Source organism: Ambystoma mexicanum, chromosome 4q (assembly GCF_040938575.1).
Source record: "Ambystoma mexicanum isolate Mex_15411 chromosome 4q, UKY_AmexF1_1, whole genome shotgun sequence".
NCBI classification, from domain to species: Eukaryota; Metazoa; Chordata; class Amphibia; order Caudata; family Ambystomatidae; genus Ambystoma; species Ambystoma mexicanum.
The window spans coordinates 968,784,393-968,797,163 of NC_090928.1; positions in this window are offsets into that span (position 1 = coordinate 968,784,393).

Here is a 12,771-nt window from a genome sequence, read left to right on the forward strand (position 1 = left end):
CTTTGCTTCGCCTGTTCCCTTGTCTACAGTAACCTACCTCCCATGCCCTTTAGCAGTTGAGTCTTCCTATGAATTTATTTGTTTGATCAGCACCAGGAGGCGTTGCTTTCCTCGAATGGACATGAGAGGTTTTTCCTCCTTTTTGAGGTTTTTTGTTTCCTGGGTCTTGAGCCCTTTTTGGAGCCCTACAGACTATGTGCCCATTGGAGACAGATGTGGCTGCTTGAGGGGATCGGCCTTCTCTCCACCGCCAGAAATCCCGGGAAATCCCTTAGATAGGGCCGTCGCTCATACCTCTCTGCTCCATCCTTTTTGGGCCATTTGCTGCAAGGTTGCAACATTCTTCTGGGCATGAAATAGCAGGTAGATCTCCCCATGGTATATTGGCAGTGCTCCACTGTGCTCAATGTTGGTCTTGGGAGTGGTTTAAATAAGACTTTCTTTTACTTACAGGATGATTATGTACACCTGTGATTAACTATACCTACCCTCATTATCTCTTGCTTTTTCATGCCGGTATGTTTCTCATGGTCATTCATGTATTTGTTTTTCCCAGTAATTTTTATTTATTTATTTATTTATTTATTTATTTTAATTCTTATAAAGCGCCAACATGCCCGTAGGCCTCAGGGCGCACATAGAAACTTAACAGGACAGACAAACTTATAGAGAAGCCTAAATGGAGCAGAGAAGGAGAAAGGTCAAAGAGTTTTGTCAGAATAGTGCTGTAAATACTGCATCAGTTATCAGCCACCCTCCATATCCGTTGGGCGGATGCGGTAACGCGCGGTTACTTCGTCCATTCTTTTCTGAAGCTTTGCATCTGGTATTATCGTATGTGGCGAGTGGCTCATACTTGTATGGTGCGGTAAATTGGTAAAATGTATTTACTGATACCAGATGTTTTACCATAAACACCACACTCGTAATCAGGACCATACATGATGTTTATTCTCACCAGACTCCGAGGGTTTTTAGGTGATATCAATACATAGTTCTCGAGTTACTGTGTATGCTGTGTCAACAAGCAGCTACACAAGTATGCATACTCTCACAGTTCACAACGATCACCTGTTACTAATTTTCCAGACAATTTACCTACCTTTCTGTCAAGGGATGATGTTGCAAATCGGTTGATGTATTGCCCTTACATGTCCCGAGGTGTCAGTTTCTATGTCAAGAAGGAGGCGCGTATTATGCTATACTTTCTTTAATACTGCAACTCACAGCTTTTTTACATTTTTGACCATTTAAACTCAACATTTTCGTTTTAGTCTTTAGATCCATAGAAAAAATTAAAATCCAATAGTTTAAAGAGTTCAAGGAAAAAAGTTCAACTGGAACCACTAGTGAGCATCTCGTATTAGGTAGTCTTGGGGCTCTTGTCCTCCACGTATCAGATTGTAGGTCCCATTACAAGAGGCCCAGGTCCTTTCCTCTTTCTTTTAGCTGCAGCTCATCAGATAAGTCATTTTACCATATGCTTATTCTCTAACATATATTTCTTCCCATAAAGAATAAGAAGATTATATTTATGGACAACGCTAGCCTAGCGAGGGATCAGGTGTTTGTATTATTGCTGTTCCAGTCCTTATTGTGTGCGCGCACGTGTAATAATTCCTCTCAGCTCGTTCGAGCCCGGTTCTTCCTGGTACGAATTCCCCAGAGAGTCGGACCAGAGCCGCGAGCGAACGTGCTCCTATTAGGCTGCCGGCCTGCTCTGTGTGTATGTTTTTGTCCGCTTTCCGGGCACGTAACAGCGCTGGCAAAAAAAGAAAGGCAATGTGACCCAGGGTAGCAGGAGGCGTATAGCCTCCCATCATCCTCTGTGTCTCCCCAAAGAAGTTTTCACCCGACAGCCTTCCAACAGCATTGCAAAACGGAGCATTTATAGAGCACAACGAGAAAGGAATTTTTAAAAAGGGTAAAGAAACACAAGGAAGTTATCAGTGACTTCAATCAGAGCCACTCGACGGGCTGATTGTCCAGAAGCTGGCCTTGCCAGTCAATTCAGGCATCATGGTTCAATATAAGGAACCAAGAATTTCCCAGTCTACCTCACCAGAGTGGAGTGAGGAGGAGTGGATACAGGAACCCACACAGGGGGAGACAGAGCTATCCCTCAGTCTTAAAAGAGTCCTAGGTGACTATCCCAAGCAGTGTAACAAGGAGTGCAGCCTATTGCACAGCGCTTGGACATGCTGGAAGCTATGCTGGCCAAGCAAAAAGCTGTTCAGGAGGCTTCCAGGAAAAGACAGGCAGGCAGCCCTGGCAAAGGGACATCAGCCAGACACTCACACACAGGGGTTGATCATGAGGGGTGCAAAAAAGCTAAGAAGAGGCTGCCCTCTTTGTCCCCCACCAAGCCAAAAAGAAGGGGTAAAAACTGTTCCCCAAGAGCTGTCCGACCCAGTCAGCAGGCTAAAAAAGGCCTTCCTGATGAAGTCAGCAGTGCAACACCCACAAACCCCTACCCCAGGGGTGAATAACTTGGGGGAGGTTATTCGTCCGATGATGGAGGGGACAAAGAGGAAGAAGAGACCCTCAAAGAATCCCGCAACAATGACCCGATTACAGCAGATGATAATATGGGCGACATGTTCGACCCTGAAACTATCCGTCACCCGAAATCATCAGAGTGGGTGCCATCCCCGAGAGTGGCCTTTTACATGTCCCAGCATATCAGAAAACCTCTTGACAGAGAAGTTCGCTCGAGAATGAGGGCGGAATGTCTGCGGCCCAAGCTGCCTGGGAAACTGGCGGACACCCCTGACCTTGACCCGAAGATGGTAGCGTTCGTAACAAAGATGCCCATGGAGATTAGGAAAGGTGTCGACCATGCCTGGAGAGGATGCCAGGACAAACTGCTAGACATGGCAGGGTCTTTGACCAAGATAATAGATTTAGCTGAGAAAGCAAAAGACACCGGATCTCCAGCAGACGCCCAAGCCCTAGGTAACTGGGCACAGCGTGCAGTATGCCTTCTAGGGAATGCTAACTGTGCGCTCTCCTCGGAAAGGAGAAGAGGGTGCTGTTAAAGACTCACAGCAAGCTGAGCTATTTGGCTTCCTATGAAGCGGAAGAAGGAGCAAAAGGGTTACTTTTCGGAGAAGCCTTTGCCAAGGAGATGGCGCAGGGACCTACTTGGCTTTACAAAAAGCTCAAAGCTCCATCCGGAAAATCTTTCCAGGATGCATTTTTGCTGGGACCGGATGACATCGGGGTCCATCGTCTGGTTGCTTCAACACGCAGCGCAGACCCCAAGGCCCACAAGCTCAATATTGGGAAGGGAGACAGCAGGATACATTCTTCCCAGCCAGAGCGCGGTTCCCCAGAGATCGCAGGGGAATAGGCCCTTACAGACAACAAAGTGCAGCAGGCGGCGAGTACGCAAAGCGTGAAGGTACAAAGAGTTTGGGGGAGAACTCTTCTTTGCGCGAATGGCAAGCTTTATCCAACGCTGCTTGGGTGCTTCAATCGATAGCAGGCTTATACTTAGAGTTCACAGGCAGTCCAATGCAAAGAACAGAACCCCAGCCAATGCATATGCCCCAAGAGGAGTTAGCACTCCTTCAAGACGAGTTGCGCAAGCTAGTAGACAAGAACGCAATAGAGTGTGATTCACAAGGAGGGCCTGGTTTCTTCAGCAATATGTTTCTGGTACACAGAGGAGAGAAGATAAGGCCAGTAATGAACTTGAAAGGCCTGAACGAGTGGCTAACTTAGAGACATTTCAAGATGGAGGGAATACAGCTCCACAGAGACCTCCTGCACACACACAGGAGACTGGCTAGCGCACCTAGACCTAAGAGACGCATATCTCACTATTCTGATAGCGACAGCACATCATAGATTTCTCCGTTTTCTGTGGAACGGGGAGACTTGGTGCTTCACATGTCTCCCTTTCGTTCTAGGGTTCTGCCCCTTGGGCATTCACCAAGATAATGAGACCTGTAGCAGCAGCAATACGAGAGAGGGGTATCAGAATCATCATCTGTCTAGATGATATCCTCATTCTAACTCAAAGCAAGGTAGCTATCCAAGAAAACATATGGTGGGTCTACACCCTGGTATCTTCTCTGAGTTTCATCGTGAACCAAGACAAGTCCCAGTTACAGCCGGCACAGAAAGTGGAATTCCTAGGATTCATTATAGATACCAGGAAAGCAGTTCTCGAGCTTCCAACTCACAAGGTGAAGGCCATTAAAAAGGAGCTCAGGGCAGTCATTGCGAAGAGGACTATTTTGCTTCGTAGTCTAGCCAGGATAGTGGGGCTATTGGCAGCTTTCATCCAAGCAATTTTTCCCAGACCTCTCCATTACAGAGCCCTGCAGAGTCTCAAGATCAGACACTTAGAGGGAGGAGTAGGCTACCATCAACTAGTGATCCTAGATCAGGAAGCTCTGTTGGAGCTCAATTGGTGGCTTTAGAACATGGAAGCTTGGAACGGCAGAGCAATTTTCAGCGACATCCAAGATATAATTACAGAGTGAGATGCGAGCAGAGCCGACTGCGGGGCCAGATGCACAGGGATAGAGACAGGAGGGAAATGTTCAGAGGAGAGCTGCAGTTACACATAAATTGTCACAAGCTTCTGGCAGGGCCCTTCACAGTGCGCACTTTTACCAAAGACAGGGCCAACTGTTGCGTCTTACTCAAGATGGGCAACATCTCGGCTGTTCATTATATAAACAAACTAGGAGCGACCAGATCCAAGATACTAGCAGAGCTGGTAAAAGATTTCTGGCATCACTGCCTTGAACATCACATTACAATATCAGCAGAATACGTACCAGGGGAACAGAACAGTGTAGCAGACTGGAACTCACAATATCTCGTGGATTCCAGCAACTGGAAGCTTCATCCCAAAGTCTTTGCACAACTACAGGAGATTTGGGGTCCCCTAGACACCAATCTATTTGCGTCCAGGTTGAACGCTCAGACGCCCAAGTACATCAGCTAGAGCATAGACCTGGGTGCAGTAGGGACGGATGCCTTTTTACACCAGTGGAGCAGAGCAGTTCACTATGCCTTTCCGCCTTTCGTCATGCTGATGAGAGTCCTTGCAAAGGTCCGCAGAGAAGCAGCAGAGATAGTGGTAATAATCCCATTTTGGAAGTCCCAGGCCTGGTTTCCAGTAGCGATGGAACTGTCTTTGGATTTCCAAAAGGATAGTTCCTCATCAGCAGGCCCTTTTGCTCAGCCCGAACGGCCTTCCTCACCTTCTAATAGCTTGCAGGGTTTCCGGAAAAGATATGAATTGCAAGGCATTTCGCAGCTCGCTGCCGACTGCATTACAGACTCCTGGGTGCCTCCCACCATCCAGAGATACGGCACCGCTTGGGGCCGCTGGTCCGACTGTTGCACAAAACGGAGTAATCGTCCCATTTCAGCTCCTCTAGTTCACATTCTCAATTTCTTAGCTGACAGATTTTATGACGGATGCGCCTACAGGACGCTCGGAGTTTACAGATCGGCTGTATCGGCAAGACACGATAGAATAGAAGGGAAGTCTATAGGACAGCACCCCGCAGTTGTTCGCTTACTCAAGGGAGTAAAGTTGAGGAAACCACCAGAACCCAAATATGCAGTCCTTTGGGACGTCAGATAAGTGTTCCAACTGTTTCTCGGCTGGAATAGAAATCTCTCACGGTCACAATTAGAGGGAAAGCTAGCAATGCTGCCCTGCTTGGCAGCATGTAGAAGAGTATCAGACATTAAGGCATTGGAAATAGACAGGAAGATATTTGACCCAGAGGGCGTGGTGCTCGGTATAGCTATGAGAGCAAAATGTGACTAAGATCATTTCTTATCCCTACTTTCCAGAAAACAAGGAGATATGCATAGCACAGTGCATACAAGTCAGCAACAGTAACATTAGCCCAATATGAGTAACCGAGCTGCTTATAGCGCGTAGGAAGCCAAACCACACCATAGCTTTAGCCACGATAGCCAGATGGGTCAGAAAGGGTATGTATTGGGCAGGTATAGACCTCTCCAGATTTGGCACACATTCAGCTACAGGGGTGATGGCATCTAGTGCTTTCTCTGCAGGAGTGTCACAACAAGACATTATGAAGTCAGCCGATTGGTCTTCCGATGCTACATTTAAGACCTTTTATTTTAAACCAGTGTCAGAGATAACTAATAGAGTGGTGGCGAGCTTTGAACAAGCATAATGCTCGCCTCCTGTTTTGACATAGAATGAAGATTGCCCATCCTTACAGCGCAGGGTAGTCTTGATTCTTTTAAAGACACAGAAGCGAGCATTATATCCCGTCTGATACGGCGAGGAGTTTCTATGTTGACATGTGTATTCATGATGTATAAACTCTCTAGCGTATTCCCACCCTCATGATTTTACTCTCGATTCTCCATAGGAGATGAACAGAAAACGACCTGAGATGTAAACAGTAGAAGAAGGCACATTTTGTTACCAGGAATACACGTTGTGTCCAGGTGGACTGGAGCAACTGGGGATGGAAAGAGGAGTCAGAGATTCCAAGACACGGCATAGTTTGCATACAGCAAAGAGTGCTATGTTTCAAGTTCGTCAGAGTTCGCTGTCAAAAGAAAGATGAAAGGGCCTGGGTTAGGAGCCTCCTGTACTGGGACCTAGGATCTGATAGGTGGAGGACAAGAGCCCCAAGACTACCAAATACTAAAGGCTCATGGGACTACTGGTTGCAGTTGAATGTTTTTACTTGAACTCTTTAAACTATTGGATTTTCATTTTTTCTATGTATCTAAAGAATAAAATGAAAATGTTGAGTTTAAATGTTTAGAAATTTTAAAAAGCTGTGAGTTGCAGTATTAAAGAATGTATATTAGTACCCGGCGAGGGCGCAATCAAAATGAGCTGGGGGAAATCCGCCGAAAATTCACGCTCATACTGCCGGCGGGATATCTGCCGGCGGTATTGGCGTGAATTTTCCCCATTGACCCCAATGGCAACCAAGGCTTAGCTCTCAGGAGGTGATGCGGGCTGGTTCTTAAGTACAGTGTAGTCCCCAAGCACCCACAACGGAATGTCCACACACTATGGGCCTCATCACGACTTGGGCGGTAACTGCTATCTGCCCTACCGCCGAACTCCTCGGCGCTAATGGCGCCGGATCACGAGTTAGGTGGTAATGTTAATCCCCATTCCTCCATTGAGTCCCACATGAACTCCTGCGCAGAAAACATGACAGAACATACATGATAAAGCAATAAAGGACAAGGATACGGAGGCCCTGTCCCTCCAATGCATTTCCAGCATCACAGTCCGAAGCCCACTTACTAGAGAAGAGAGGGAAAAAAGGAGGCAACAGCAGTTGTGTCTCTACTGTGGAAAGGCAGGTCACTTCCTTCCTGATTGCCCTGTAAAGTCACCCAAGAAAATTGTGGGAGCCCTGGAAAAAGGAGAGAGTGAGACCATATCGGAAAACTCCAAAACGGCTGACAAGCATAGAGACGGCACCTCCGACTTCACACCTGGTTCTTCCTGTGAAGCTTACGTGGACAGCGGTGCAGTGGGCAATTACATGGATCATACCGTGGCAAGCAGGATGGGGATTCCCATTCAATCTAATTCTGTAGCGGAAAACGGCACGGCGGTCGATGGCACCCAGTTATCATCCGGGCCTGTGACCCAACGCACAGAGAAGATTAAGTTGCTATGTCAGGACTGACACAGAGAAGATATCTCGTTCGATCTCACCAGTGCTCCTCAGTTCTAATTTATCTTTGTAATGCCCTGGCTGGAGGCCCATAACCCTTGCATCGACTGGTGTACACGGACCCTGACCTCTCTGACACATGTAGGCAGACCTGCTACGTTGTGGGCAGCTCTCCAGGCAACCAGGTGAAGACCATACAGAAGCCCAGTTCTACGCTAGGTCTGGTGGGCATGTTGCCCTCTGAATACACAGACTACCAAGATGTCTTTCAGAAGGAACAAGCTAACACCTTATCCCCCGCACAGGCCGTACAATTTCCAGATTTACCTTATCCCCGATCCCAAGGCCGTTGTCGCCTGATCTATGCGCTAACCAAGCAGGAAAACCTTCACCTCAAAATGTACATTGATCAGTACCTGGCTAACGGCTTCATTCGGCCGTTTAAATCTCTGGCAGCCTTTCCCCTCTTCTTTGTGCCAAACTAGACCTTAGGGGGACATACCATATGGTGCAAGTAAAAAGTGGAGATGAGTGAAAGACCTCATTCCGCACCAAATATGGTCTTTACGAATATCAAGCGATGCCTTTTGGGCTCTGCAATGCCCCCGCAGTGTTTCAGTATTTTATGAATGATGTGCTGTGGGAGTTGTTGGATGTATGTGCCGTGGTGTACATCGATGACATCCTGATCTACTCCGCCAACGTCTAAGATCACATTGTTCATGTACGATCTGTCCTCGAAAAACTGCGACAACGCTAGCTGTACGTGAAACTGGAAAAATGCTCCTTCCATGTCTCGGAAGTTGAGTTCCTGGGCTTTGCCTAACTCCTCAGGGTATATGGATGGATAATCAGAAGGTGGATGTGATACTCACCTGGCCCTCACCAACATCTGTGAAAAAGTCAAGAGTTTCTTGGGGTTCGCAAACATTTACTGTTGTTTCATTCCCAGATTCTCCCAGTTAGTACACCAGATTACCTCTCTACTCCGGAAGAACAAAAGGTTTGATTGGTCTTCAGAAGCCAAAGAGGCCTTCAAAACCCTAAAGCAGAAGCTTACCACGGCCCCACTACTGCAACACCCGAAACCGGACCTCCCTTATGTGGTTGAGACAGATTCTTCCAATGTCGCCAAGTTCTGGGGAACTTCTTACCTGGGACTACTTTGCAGGCTATTTAAACCACGCCCGAACAGCAGCCCATGCTTCGCGTTATTCTGCACTTCAGCAGCGTGACGCTCACCGTGCCTGCAGCATCCAGTCCTCAGCCACGCCCGCCTCGAACCTGGCTGTCAGGGGTTTTGACCCATGTTCGAGTTATTATGCTGCAACATTTGGTGCTGTGGGTTTAGGAAATCCAAGATGGCGGAAAAGCCCACATTTGCGCCAGGATCCAGGAAAACTGCGCAGTTCTTGCGCACACCAAAATGGTCGCCTGACCTACCACCCACCAGTGCGAGCGTGATGGGCCAGGAGTGCCATGGGTGAAATGTGTGCAAAAGGAAAAACAGCAGTGCCGGTTGGCTCAAAAAGCGCTTTCAAATCACCTTTGTTTCTCTGAAATGCAAGCTAAAAATGCCTATTTTAAACATTGCAAGATATTCAAAAATCTCACTGAACACCAGCAGACATTTGGCAGAATGTTTTCTTGTGTGCATACAAAATCTGGAAAGAGAAAGAGCCCAAAATAATGTTCATAATGAAACTGCATGAGCCTTGGATGAAATTGGACTAAAGACACTAAAATCTAAATGTTTAAAATAAATGAGTGACCTACTGTTGAGTGTCACATAGTTTGCAACTGTTAAATGTCATAGTTTTGAACTTAGAATCAGCATTCTAGCTGCATGTGTAAAAATTGTAAGTTTGATTTGGATGAAGAAAAACTGGGAACAAAAGTGACATTTAGCTGAAGCCTGGCTTAAAGAGATTGAATTCTGCCTGGCAACTACCCCCGACAGGAGTTGAAACTGGCTCAGCCACTCTTCCCAGGCCTGGCTGCATTCTGCTGCCCCCACCAAAGGGAGATGACGCCTCTCTGTTTGGATTAGGGGAGGAGCAGCTGGGGACTGCAGGAAACTGAACAATGAGCCTTCTTTGGCTCAGGCAAATGTTAAATTAGGGGGGGGGGTCGTAAATGGCTTCCTCTTGAGAGAAACGGGTGAGGGGCAGTGCCTCTGTGAGCAACTTGAGTTGGAGGAAGTGGACAAACCAGAAATTCCACCATGTGCTTTGGGAAACCAAAGCATAATTTTAGAAAAGATGGATAATTCATAGTACGGACTTGTCAAAATTATATAATTCATATCATTATTCTTGTGATTTTTCTGTGCACATTTTAAGAGGTGTTAGAACTCTGTACCACGTTCTGAGGCAAAACCCCATGAACTATGAAGATTGCAGACACGGGGTTCACGCTAGAAAAATGAAAATTTACTGGAATATGTGTAGAGAGGCGGTGTACATCTGTGTCATTTTTGGTAAAAATCCAATATTGGTAAACCAACCAAAAAAGCGCAAAATGTTGTCATTTCTTAATCCAAGCTCTTAGAAACATCAGAGTTGGAACAGAAACTACCTTATGTGATATATGATGTGTATATGTAATGTCAACCACTTGTCTATCTGGGAAATGTGTTTAGTTATGAAAATGATTTTCTAAGGTAAAAGCAAAGGGGAGTGTTCTTTCTGTATGCCATAAAGATGACACCTGATGACTCACTGCTCCCTTCTCAAATCAGGTCAAAGAGAAATCCTTGACCTATCAAATCGTGAGTGGGTTGGGCAAAGAAAGTTAGCATCCATACCCATTGTTAAAAGACATAAAAAGAGCCACTGGAAGCCAGACAGGCACATTTATTTTCCAACCTTCAACTGAATTCCTGCGCAGCACGCTGATGGAGAACTCCAGAACTTCACTCCAGAACTTCACTCCAGATCAGAACCAGAGAGACCAGAACCAGAGATCCAGACCAGCAGAGCAGAGCTGACCCAGATAGCTGTGACTTCAGAACCAACTGCCTGGAGTCCAGTCCCAACCTGACCAGACCCTGACGGCCTATTTCAAATTCATAGTGTGAGTACCCAGCTAGAACTGTGCAGAACCCACCTCTTAGCTTAAAATAATCTGATTCAAAACATTTAACCTGTCCAAAACTGCATCATAGCATCGTGTGTCCCTTCTCCGATTTTAAACCTGTAAAAGTGTAATTTGCCATTTTGAATCATTATTTCATTTCTGAAAAACCACCTCCATAAAATCGTCCATATCTCTTGAACCGTTTGTGCTAGAAGCGAGATTTAACTTTCATTTTAAAGCTAAGATTCTAGGCTTTCCAACGAACTCGACTTTCTATTCATTATACTTTTTCCGTAACCGCGCTCGACGCACTCGGAAAAAGTGCAGCGCTTTGCGATTTGGCTCAAATTTCTTCACTTGTCAAAATAGCAGCTTCTTGCTTTCCTTTGCTGAAATTCGTTTGCAACCTGACAATCATTCATAGAGAATTGCTAAAGTGATCCTGAACTAATTTAAAGTAGCTATCACCCACCCTGAATCTCTTATAGGGAATTAAAAACCATTTATAGCATATTTTACTTCATTGCCACCACATTTAAAAGGATTTTGCCTGTGTTTTAAAATCATCCCTGTGATCTAAGCTTGCTAGGGGGGAACTGAATTCGTATTGTACTGTGATTGTATTCCTGAAGACTGTGTGTGTTACTTCCATCTCCTTACATTGCATAGGGGGGGAGTGAATTGTCAGAGAAAAAGTAATCATATTCTCTTTTGCTGAAATCATATCAAGTTTATTTCTGTACTGCCTTTTATTCATCTTTGCATCTCCTTGAAACCATAAAGCATTCCCAGCTACCTTGTTCTTTCCATACCAACTCCTAAGTAATAAAATAAGTGTGCTAGTGTAAGATTATCCATTGTTGATCAACATCATATTCTTAAGCATGATATCAAATATTAATTTATTATAAAAGTGTAATATATATATATTGTTTAATTTTTCCAATAAATCTTTTAAATTGCAAAACAAACCTACTTCTTGGCTCAGTGAGGTCAGGGGGATTCAAAGAGAGGGGCGTTATATAAGGGTTTATCATCCAGAGTATAACTTGTCATAAAAATATATAAATAAGGGCTTCCCTTGAGCAATCCCAGACAAGGCACTGACTTAGTGGGATTGCTGAATTGAAGTAATTTAACAGAGTGGGGGCTCGTAGCCGGGGATTCTGGATTAGATCTATCACTTGTGCACATTAATACAGTGTGCTAACTGACAGGATATATAAATTCTGTTGGATCACCACGCCGTGTTACACTGTAAAAACACCCCTCAAAGGAACGCTCTAAAATACAAACTTCTGTAAGTCGGGAAGGAAATCAAGTTCCAGAATGACGACCTTGGTAGATATCAAAATAGCCAGAGAACACCTCTTACATAAGCTATTTGTGAGAGGTGAGTGGGCTCATCAGGACCAGGCGGTCTGGTTGCAGGCAATCACACCCCAGATCACTGAAACAGGGTCAGCTATATGGAGAGATCAGGGTCCCTTACATGTGGCCCTGAGTGAACTATATATGGCCCCTAAGGCCAAGGATGAGCACAACAAGATTGCCAGGGTAGCGGCATATTTATATTTACATATGAGAGCCATAAAGGACAAATGTGCTGAAGGCCAAGATCTGACAAATAGGCAACTGATGGCAGTAGAGAATGCCCAACCTGACCTGGTCTCTTCTGAGCAGAGGCTGCAGAGGAGCCAGGAGTCAGAAAATGATAGTAGGCAGTATAATTTTAAAATAAAGGAGGATATGGATATTCTGCAACAGGAAAAGGCTGACCAGGATACCAGATTTCTGGCCTTGCAGAACGAGTACCAAGAAGGTTTGGACTCCCTACTTCAGAGCCAGAAAAAGCTGGAGCAACAACTAGACTTTAACAGGGCATGCACAGAGCAGGTAGCCACCCTGCAAATCCGACTAGACAGAGAGAAAGAGGAAAGCAATACATTGATTTTGAAAGACCTGGATACCCAGGCAGAGTTTGATCAAGAACGCCAGAAAGCTGGTGCCTTTCAAAGGCAGAGGGACGACC